This window comes from Motacilla alba, chromosome 13 (assembly GCF_015832195.1).
Source record: "Motacilla alba alba isolate MOTALB_02 chromosome 13, Motacilla_alba_V1.0_pri, whole genome shotgun sequence".
NCBI lineage: Eukaryota > Metazoa > Chordata > Aves > Passeriformes > Motacillidae > Motacilla > Motacilla alba.
The window spans coordinates 11,586,211-11,596,054 of NC_052028.1; the positions used below are offsets into that span (position 1 = coordinate 11,586,211).

The 9,844-nt window shown below is 43.9% G+C and overlaps 1 pseudogene; it reads left to right on the forward strand.

Moving 5' to 3' along the window:
• The first annotated feature begins 209 nt into the window (after positions 1–209).
• LOC119706677 lies at positions 210–1,800 on the forward strand (annotated as a pseudogene).
• Positions 1,801–9,844: the final 8,044 nt, after the last annotated feature.

Here is a 9,844-nt window from a genome sequence, read left to right on the forward strand (position 1 = left end):
TTGCCTTTTATACTGCACTTTTACCTATTTGAAGGGTATCATCATGCAGCTTTTCCATTTCCCCCAGACTAAATTAAGTAATTTTTTTTTCTGTACCTCCTTGCAGGGCTCATTTGCTGTACCTCTGGTTGTTCTTGCCATTGTCCTCTGGACTCTCAGTGCTCAATAGCCAGAAGTCAGGGGCTGGGGCCAGGCAGTGTGCTGCCACGATGAGCACAGAGCAGGTGACATGCAGGTACTACGTGCAGAGAGTGTGCTGGGAGGCAAATAAGTGTCTGTTCTCACATGATTTGCAGACAAGCAAATCCTCCACCATCTTCAATACTACCAGAAGGGACAGTGTGCCTATAGTGCTTGGTAGAGGTGTGATCAGATGAGGCTCACAGCCCTGGGGTGAGCCACAGCCACTGTGCTGTCCCTGGCACAGCCCCAGTGTGGTCCCACCACCACCCAGAGCACAGAGCAAGAGGAGGCTCAGGGACAGAAATCTGTGTGGCTTGAGTGAAGAGCAGCAGAAGTCCAGTGCCTTCAGAGCAGTGCTGTGCTGCAGCGACCAAAATAACAATCTGGAAGTGAAGCCCCGTTACCACTTGGAAGCAATTTGCAGTGGACTGGGAGCTCCTGTGGTGACAGGGAGCAGCTGAGTCCATACATGATGGGGGGAATGTAGCACTTGGGAGAGTGCTGCCTGTCATGGGTGAGATATGTGGGCAGCAAGTGGGCAGCAAGTGCTTCACCCTTTCAACCAAGAACAGAGGAAGGCTCACAAGATTATGTGCATGGCAACATTTGAGCTTGATATGGAGAAGAGCCTTTGCTTTCCAGGCCTGTCAGGTCAAGGTGTGCAGCATCTGTGTGGAAGTGCTGTGTGAGAAACCACCAGCCTCTGAGAGGAGGTTTGGGATCCCTTCCAACTGCAACCACACATACTTCTTGTCCTGCATTTGGCAGTGGAGATGTGCCAAGTAGTTCAAGAAATCCATCATCAAGTCCTGTCCAGAGTGCCACGTTACATTCAGGTTTGTCATTCCCAGTGTGTACTGGGTAGAAAAGCAGAAGAAAAATGAGCTGATTAAGGAGTTTAAGCAGAGTGGGGAAAAAGCTCTGCAAGTACTTTGAAAAAGGGAAAGGCATGTGCCAGTTTGGGTGAAAGTGTCTTTGGAAGGAAGTTTTGCAGGGAACAAAAGGGCTAAAGGAGGTAACAAGGTCCTGCAGAAATGTTAGGTTCTCTGAGCAATTGTTCTGTATGCTGGAATGCACAATTGAGAACTACTCTTCTCCAAACACAGTGACTGCCTCTACACTATGGCAGGAGACCAGGCTCTTTGTTTCACTGTCAGCTGAGCTATTTCCATGTTCTGACTCATCCACGCCTGTTTCTACACCAGTAAAAGCAGCAGCATTTGCAGCATTGTTCCAGCCCTCACAGGTGAAAACAATTATGAGGCAAAAGTTTCCCTACAAGTTGCACCAGTCATACTGAGTTTTTCACGTTTCCCTTTGTGGGCGTTGCCTCCGGTGTGCAGCTCTGGGTATGTTCACAGCATGACCGTGGTTCTCTAGGACAGAGGGACACAAGTGACAGGAGGCCACAGTGATCGTGTCCAAACCTGCCTTTCCTCAGGAGCCTGGTGCCTCACAAATTGTCTCCGAGTCAACCTCAGGACTATTTCTTGTGCTGCCTTCACCTTTCTGCACTCCCCATGCCTGTTGTGAGTGCAGCAGTCACTTCCTTCTCACTGTCCTGTGTAGCTCAAGTTCAGGAAACCTTTAATTGCCACTTCTTCCACCTTCCCTTGAAGAACAGCACTTACATTTTATTTCCTTCTGGATAGAAAGCACAATTCTTTTCAGCCAGTTCTCTCTTCCAGTTTTGTTAAATCCCTGATGAGTTGATCTTAAACTGCTGAGCCTTGCTTTTCTCTTCTATGAGACAGGACAAGTGCAGCACCCAGAGGCTTGTAAATCCTGTCATCTGTGCTGCTGCAGCAAAAGGCATTGTCATTGAACACATCTTACAACGATTGTATTGCCATCAGCTGCGGATCTAGGAGGCAGATCTTATTGGAAAGTGCTGCTAAATACTCAGAGAAAAGCAAATTTTGAATTCTCAGGGGTAAATATTTATTCCAGACACTCAAAAAAGCAGTGATTTGTGAATCAAGGTGTGGGAGGGTTTTTAGTGGTGACAGTGCCTGGAATTTTTCAGCAGCTTTTTTTTCTCTTGTTGAGACTTCTCATTAACAATCACTAATGGTCATGGCAGCAGCTCCATGGGAGTCCTGTCAAACAGAAGAGCTGGGGCAGAAACTCTTTGTGCCCTCCAGTGCACTCATTACTGTTTTGTCTCTTCAAGTTCTGTTTCAAGTCACGGATTCCCCTTGGATCCTTATGGGGCCATTCCACAGATGAATGAGCAGCTGCCTTCTGATTCTCATTTTCCCTTTGTTACAATGTTCTCATCCGGTCTGGTCACACTCCCATGTATTCTGATATTTCTGGTACCCTGCACCATCTTAGGAGAAATAAATTAATATTAAATTAATAAATAAATTAAACTCCCTTGCATGCACGCCTTTCCCTGTCTCCACTTAAAAACCAGTCCTGTGGCAAAAATGATTCAGTTCTGCATTCAGATAACTGATGATCTATGAAAGCAAGTTACAAATGAAGTTCCTAAAGAGAATTTAATATAACATTGATGTTGCAGTGACTGTAACACAGCGCAGATTTGATGTTTTCAATACAGAGTTACAAGGGCATGCACTCTTATCAGTCTATTTGATAATAAAATCCCTATCTCTGTTGTACTGTAGGCATTGGGGTAGCTCAATTTTCTGGTTAATAAACTCTCTTGGATGTCTATAGCCCTTTTATAACATCTAGGACTTCTTGAGTTTCATGGTTACCACAATGCTACATAGAGCTCATTCCTTCTATTCACAGGTCATTGTGCTAATAAATATCAGATAGATGCCTTTGGGCATTAATAAACAGGTGCAGCCCTACAGTGTGACAAGGAAATTATTTTGGCTGGGACTTTCCAACAGTATATTATCAGAGGGGATTGTACAAACAAGTCAGTGCTTGTTGGAAGGAAGCATGGGTATGGGACTTCATGCCTGGCTGTCATCCTACTTCACAGTCCACAAAACCTCTGTAAGACAGTGGATCTCTGAAGGCTGGAGGCAGCTTGCCTGTGACGCTCGATTCAAACTGTTCCACTGAATGTCTGTTCAGGGACCCTTCAGAGTCATGAATATGCCAAGTCACTCCAAGGTATTACATGAAAAGAGATCCTGGCACCAAGTTCTGCTTGCCAGAGACTTGCAGACATTTAGAAATGCTGTCATGCAAGCCAAGATACAGCTCCAAGTTCTTTTAATTCCTGCAATGATCAGACAACTGCTGAATGCGATAAGGCAAGGATTTCAGCTCAAAATGGACTAGGGAGCAGGGAGGGGAGAGGAGAGAGACAGTAGACAGATACCAGGTAGGAGGTGCAGATGTTAAAGCTTTGATGTTGTCTACTTCAGCCGAAAGACTGGAGCTGAGATTAGCAGCCTTGTGTGGAATAATGGCATTATCCTGCTCAAAACACCAGGAGATGCAATTGTTGTGAATGTCACTGTGTGAGAGTACTTGATCATCCACTCAGTTTGCTCTGTTTGAAACCACATGAATATCTGAGACCAGGATTGCACCTTTTATACTTGACAGTTGGAGCTGGTTATTGTTTTCAAGCCAAATGCCTTCTTGCTGGAGTGGCATCCCAGTACTTGTCCCAGAGCAGGAGTGTGGTGTAAGCCAGCAGCCTCCACTGAAGGAGCATTTCTCTCCTAGCTGTGCTGTGACTGTACAGCCCTGGTGCAACACTGTCAGCATCACAGACATACCTCAGACGTGACACTGGACAGCACACCTGAGCCTCATTCTCACAAACATGGCAGAGCAGGAGAATGAGCAAGACTCTGGAGGGATTCAGATGTGTTCTGTATATCCCAGAGAAGCTCTAGTGCTATATGAGCTCTTTCCAATGTAGCTCTAAATGATTCACATCTCTCCCGTTGCTCATTGCATCTCCAGGGGAAGATGTGAGTGCAAGGAGTGGCTTGTTCTGGTGGCTCTCTCTAAAAAATATGTATTTAATTATCTTGTGGGAGGCAAGATTGAAAAAACAGTCTCAATGCTCTGGGACCAGAAATCGGTGGCATTTATCATGGATCCCAGGAACTGGGATCCTGTTCATTTTGCAATCTGAGATCAGCTTTGAGAAGACTCTGCTGTCCCTACTCAGTAAAGCTCTTCCATTGTTGTGACAACCAGCTCTGCTGTGCCAGGAGAGAAGCTGTTGGCTCTTGCTTTCACCCCTGGCACTGTGCTGCCCTTTGCTGCCACAGCGAAAAGTGTGTCCATACCTTCTGTCAGCCTTTTGAGGAAGCTTTTATTGGGCAGGAGTGAGGACCAGCACTGCTGGGAGATGGTGAGGCTCAGCCTTCCTGAGGAACCTTATCCTGTTCTCCCAGAGGTCCTTGCTGCTGCAGCTTCACAGCGAGCAGATCCCTGCCTGTGCCAAGTAAGGTGCAGCTGTGTGTGTGATCTGTGGGCCTCCTGTCTGCACTGCAGGGCAGAGACTTCAGAGAGTGTCAGCCAGACGACTTGAAGATTCCTTTTCCTTGTTGGCTCTACATTCCTGAGATAAAATTAAGTTATGGTGGGGGGTCACCCTGCCATCCAGCTGTTTTGGTGATAGCTGTGGGGCAGCTGTGCTGGAAGATGGAGTTTCACAGCGACAGGAATAGATGTTTATCTCAATCCAGTTCACTGCTCTTGGGTTGAGAATATTTTAGGGTATCCCAAAAGTCATGCCTGACTGTTACGAATTTTCAGCGACGCTGAACAGCAAGTGACTCTACTGGGTTTGGGAGATATTCATCTTCAGGTATTCTTTTTAATCTCTTTATACCTCGGTTTTTTTAATCATTCAGGTGGGGAGTGAGAAGCAGCATGTACCTGCCTCCCATCACACACATAAAGACTGTTGTTGAGGAGGCTTCACTGCTGCTGCTGGCAAAGTCTCAGATCAGAGCTGCACCCTCAAGTGCCAGAGCTTTGGGGAGCTTCTCCTTCACAAACCACATAGACCAAGTCAGGCTTGTCATAGTGAACAGACTCAGCACAAAGAACACTCTAATTCCACCTGCTGATGCCTTCATAAGAGGCAGCTCCTTATTAATGAATGGGTTTCCCATTCAGTGAAACACATTTCTGTACCTCACAAGTGGTGAAGGGATCTGAGCAAACACACTGCATTGGGAACAGCAAAAAACACCCAACATGAATCAAAAGCATCAACATGCTCATAAAAGGAAGGAGGGATTTATCCTGATTCATTTCAGGAAAATGTCATGAGTGTGCCACAGACAGACCATGCTCAGGGCTCCACAGGGGTTTGTAGAAGTAAATAGAGAACACAACTTATCAACTGTGGGAGAAAACTCAGAATCTGTTTCTTGAGGCAAGACCATTTTTCTGGTTCATTGAGGAGAGCTCCAGCTTAGTTGGGGATAATGACACATTATTCCTAATGTTCCTGAGGAAAGAAATGAGTAGGACTAAAATGTTTACTTAAAGAAAATATATTCTGGATCCTATGAAGAGTCAGACTTCATCAAGACTTTGCTTTCAATAGCCACCAGCTCTGTATTCAATCCCCTCTAATACACTCTTAGGGTGACACAGGGCCTTGGGGAACTTGTTCTGGTCTTTTAGACAGTGATGAATTTATTCTTTAGATGGGAAGTTATTCAGCTCCTGTGGTTTTTTTATCTTGACAGAATTTTTTAGATGGGTGCATTATCCATGGGAAGTTTTAGTGGGTTTTGGATACTTGCAGATATCCTATACTGCTCTGTGATCAACTGGCAGTAAAGCTGGAGGTATTTCTTCCTCTGAGCTTTGAATTGTTATGCTTCCATTTCACTTTCCAAATCTGAAAATGAAATTAGAATTCCAATTTCAAAAGCTCTCCCCTTTCCTTTATCAGCAATAAAGAAGAAATGGGAACGCTTGCCTGGCCTGTTCTGCACTGATCATTATTTTACACAAATGTATCACTAGGTTTCTCTTCTTCATAAAGTCTCTACAGACAGGCTTTTAAACTGTGCTGCTTCTGATAGCTTTCATTATTTTCAACACCTAACATATAATACTTTTATGTCTCATTTAGTAGAAAACTGTAAAGATCAAATTTCTGTTTAAAATATGAAGCCTTGTTAACAGTTTTTTTTTGAAACAACTGAAATAGAGAAGTAATATGAATTATTGCTTCTCTTCTATTACTTAGGAATAAAAGAATACATGTCTAGAAAATGTTTTCTGTAACCTTTTTGAAAGAAAATATTTCACTGACTGTAAAATACGTGCTTGTTTGCCTGCTGAGGACAAGATTGGTTGGATGGTGACTCAGGAGCCAAAGCAATTTCAAAGGAGAGGTGGGTTCTGTTTTATAAACACAAAAATCCCAAGTGCTGTGTGTGGCTAGAACTGTCTCACAGAGAAATTGAAATTTTTATGATCCTAGGAGATTAAAAGAGAGATTGGTGCAATAACTCTATTGGTTTAATGTATGCTTTGTTTTGGATAACACAAGAAGAGATCTTTTGCTGCCTAAATTGAATGTAACGCTTTTGTGTCCTTTTTTTATTGATTTTGTGCTGTGAGTTCAGTAACAGCCCAAGTTTTGTTTTGTTACTCCCACCCCCCAAAACCTCTGTGTATAACCAGAAACACTGAAAATGTTAACATTTCTGAGATCCTTAATGTTTATTCTTGCAAAGAGGTCCCAAACAGACCAGAATTCATCAGGAATACAACAAATCCCTTTGTTGCTTTTCCACTGGTGCCATTTTAAAAATAGTAACATCTTTATTGCAACACTTCTGAAGGAAAGGGGCTCCTTCACCCTTCAACAGTCAGACAGATGCTCCTTCTGTTCCTCCAGTCCTTTGGCTGCTGCTCTCACACCGTGCAGTTACTGTCAGCACAAAGCCCAGGCATGGCACGATGACATGGGAGCTGTTGCAGGTGAGTGCACAGAAAGAGGGACAGGTTCAGGGTGGTTTTACTCTCAGAGGAAAGAAAGTGCCCACGGTCACCAGTGCACTGTCAGAGCAAATCTCAGGGAGGTTTAAAACACCTTGGAAGGACTCATGGAAACTGTCCCTGGTGACTACAGAATCACAGAATGACAGAATAATGAGGCTGGAAGAGACCTCCAAGATCACTGAGTCCAACCCACGCCCCAACACCTCAACTAGACCATAGCACCAAGTGCCATGTCCAGTTTTTTTTTTTAAACACATCCAGAGTGGTGATTCTACCATCTCCCTGGGAAGAGCATTCCAGTACTTTATTATTTGGCTGACAGCAGCTCCCCCTGGCTACTCCTAAATCTCCTACCACTCCCCTTTACTACAGCAGGTCCCATGGGGGTTTAAGCTCTCCACCTCCACGGGGAACACGATCCCCCCAAGCCCTGGGCAGTGTTTTTCTCCTTGCTGCCACGCTGTCTCAATCTCATTTGGCTTTTGTTTCAGGGGATGGAGTCACAAAAGCCTCCTGGAAACTGGCGCTGTTCGAGGTGACACACAGACATGATGTCAAATCACACTCTGAGATGACACCTCTGCCCCACGGCACTCACACGACAACTTGACAACATCGTGGGGGCTGAACTGGAGCGGGGATGGAGCCTTGGGAGGCTTGCAGGTGGGGGAGCTGGAGCTGGATGAACTGCTGCTGAATAATCTGTTACAACTTCTCGTCTATTTCAGCAGGCTCTGAAGTCAACTCTTCAGAAGTAAAGGCTGGTACCTGCTGGAGTTCTGTGTGCCTGCCCGTCTTTTGAAGTCCTTCAAAGAGGCCCTTGTACTTTGTCAGGGAAATGAAGAGGGAGATCCCTGCGTAATCTCCACCAATACCTTTCATTTCCCGAGGTAATGATGCAGAAGTGTCCTGGGGAGAGAGCGCCCTTCCCCTCCTGACACAGCAGGGGCTCCTTTGAACCCTCCTGGGGCTCACAACAGACACCCCGACACAGCTGCTGCCCCTGCTCCTCAAAGTGCTGTCACCGTGTAGTTAAAATAATTTACATGCTGTTAATGTAAGTTTTTTTTCTGAGATAAAGCCATGTAAATGTGCATGGAAGAGTCAAAATGTCCAATTTAGGAAAGAATTTGAGTTTCTAACGCCATCCTCAGCACGTACGTGGTCAGAACTCCTCCATGAGCAATGAGAGAAACATGGCTGCTTTCCTTCAAGTGTTTTTCTCTGAAATTATTACTTTCAGTTGTTTCGTAAAGTCAACCAGCCATTTTGTTCCAAATATTTGGCTAGATAATAATTCCAGGAAAATTCTAGTGGTCGTGTATTGATCTGAATAAAAGTATGGAGCTTTGGAAAAGTAGAGGGGTTGGATGGAGTGTTTGATGCAGAACAGACAGCTTGCCTCAAATGATCAGAAATAAACACTAACAGAGCACAGAAACGACTGCAGGGCTTCAGGAGAATAAATAACGATTTGCAGATTGAATATTGGCTGTTGTATCACTGCCTTGTAGGGTTTATTAATGACTGGCTCGGTGAGAGGAGCCCTTTTTCTGCTCCTCCACAATCAGAGGAGGCACGAGATAGATGTGGTTTACATTCATCTAAAGTTAGAAGTCATGATGTAAATTGCAGAAATAGACATGAACACAGAAAAAAAATCAAAAATGTGTAATTTGAAAAACGTGTTCAAGCAATAGCTGCACGATATCCTGCTTCCCAAAAGGCTCAGAGGAAGAGGGTTATGGGGCTGTTTGTTTCCTGAGGAGCAAAGCGCTAAATTTTAACGTTCATGAAAACTGAGAAAACAATTACTTTCCAACAAAAAACTTTCCAGAGAAAAGGAGGCTTGAGGGTGACCTTATCTCTCTCTGCAAGTCCCTGAGAGGACGGTGTATAGCCAGGAGGGGGTAAGGCTCTGTTCCCAGGTAACCCTTGGAAATTATGTAATGTTCCTAATTAATTATTTTGATTAACTTTTCTAATTGATTTTTAAAATTATATTTACATGTATTACAGTGACATAACCAGCAACACGATGAGAGGACTTAGTCTTAAGCTAAGGGGAATTTAGGTTGAACCAACAAGATAATTTCTTCCCAAATGTGGCTATTGATTCTTTCAACCCTTTTCTAGCTTCTTATTTTTAAGTATATTGTTTCTGCCTTACCAGTCAGGTTTCACCTGTATTCTTACTGGTTCTGCTGCTTTTGATTTCCCTGGAAAACTATTTTATTAATGGCTCTGAGAGCTTGTACTAGCCTGTATTCATTAATGTGGGGCTTCTTTACCAGTAGGGGTATTATATTCTGACTCACATTCCTCTAGTCATCCATGTTCATGTCAAACAAATTTTTTTCACAAAAAAAGGTGATTAGACACTGGAATGAGCTGCTCAAGGAGGTGGAGTCACTGTCTTCAGAAATGTTTAAGGAAAGACTGGACATGGCATGCATGGTCTGTTTGACATGGTGGTGTTGGGCTACAGGTTGGACTGGTGAAAAATGCCAATCACTTGTTTTTAAAATTTTAAAAGTTTAGTAGTAATAAAATGGTAATAAAAATAGTAATATAATTAGAGCAATAAAAATTTGAACAATTGAGATTAGGACAATACAAAACAGTAAGAACAAAGAGTTACTGACGGTCCAGGTACCTCTTTCTGGGCAAAATATGCCAGAAAAAGGACACACAATAACAGAGGATTAACCTTGAAAAACAGTAGCCTGTTGCATAT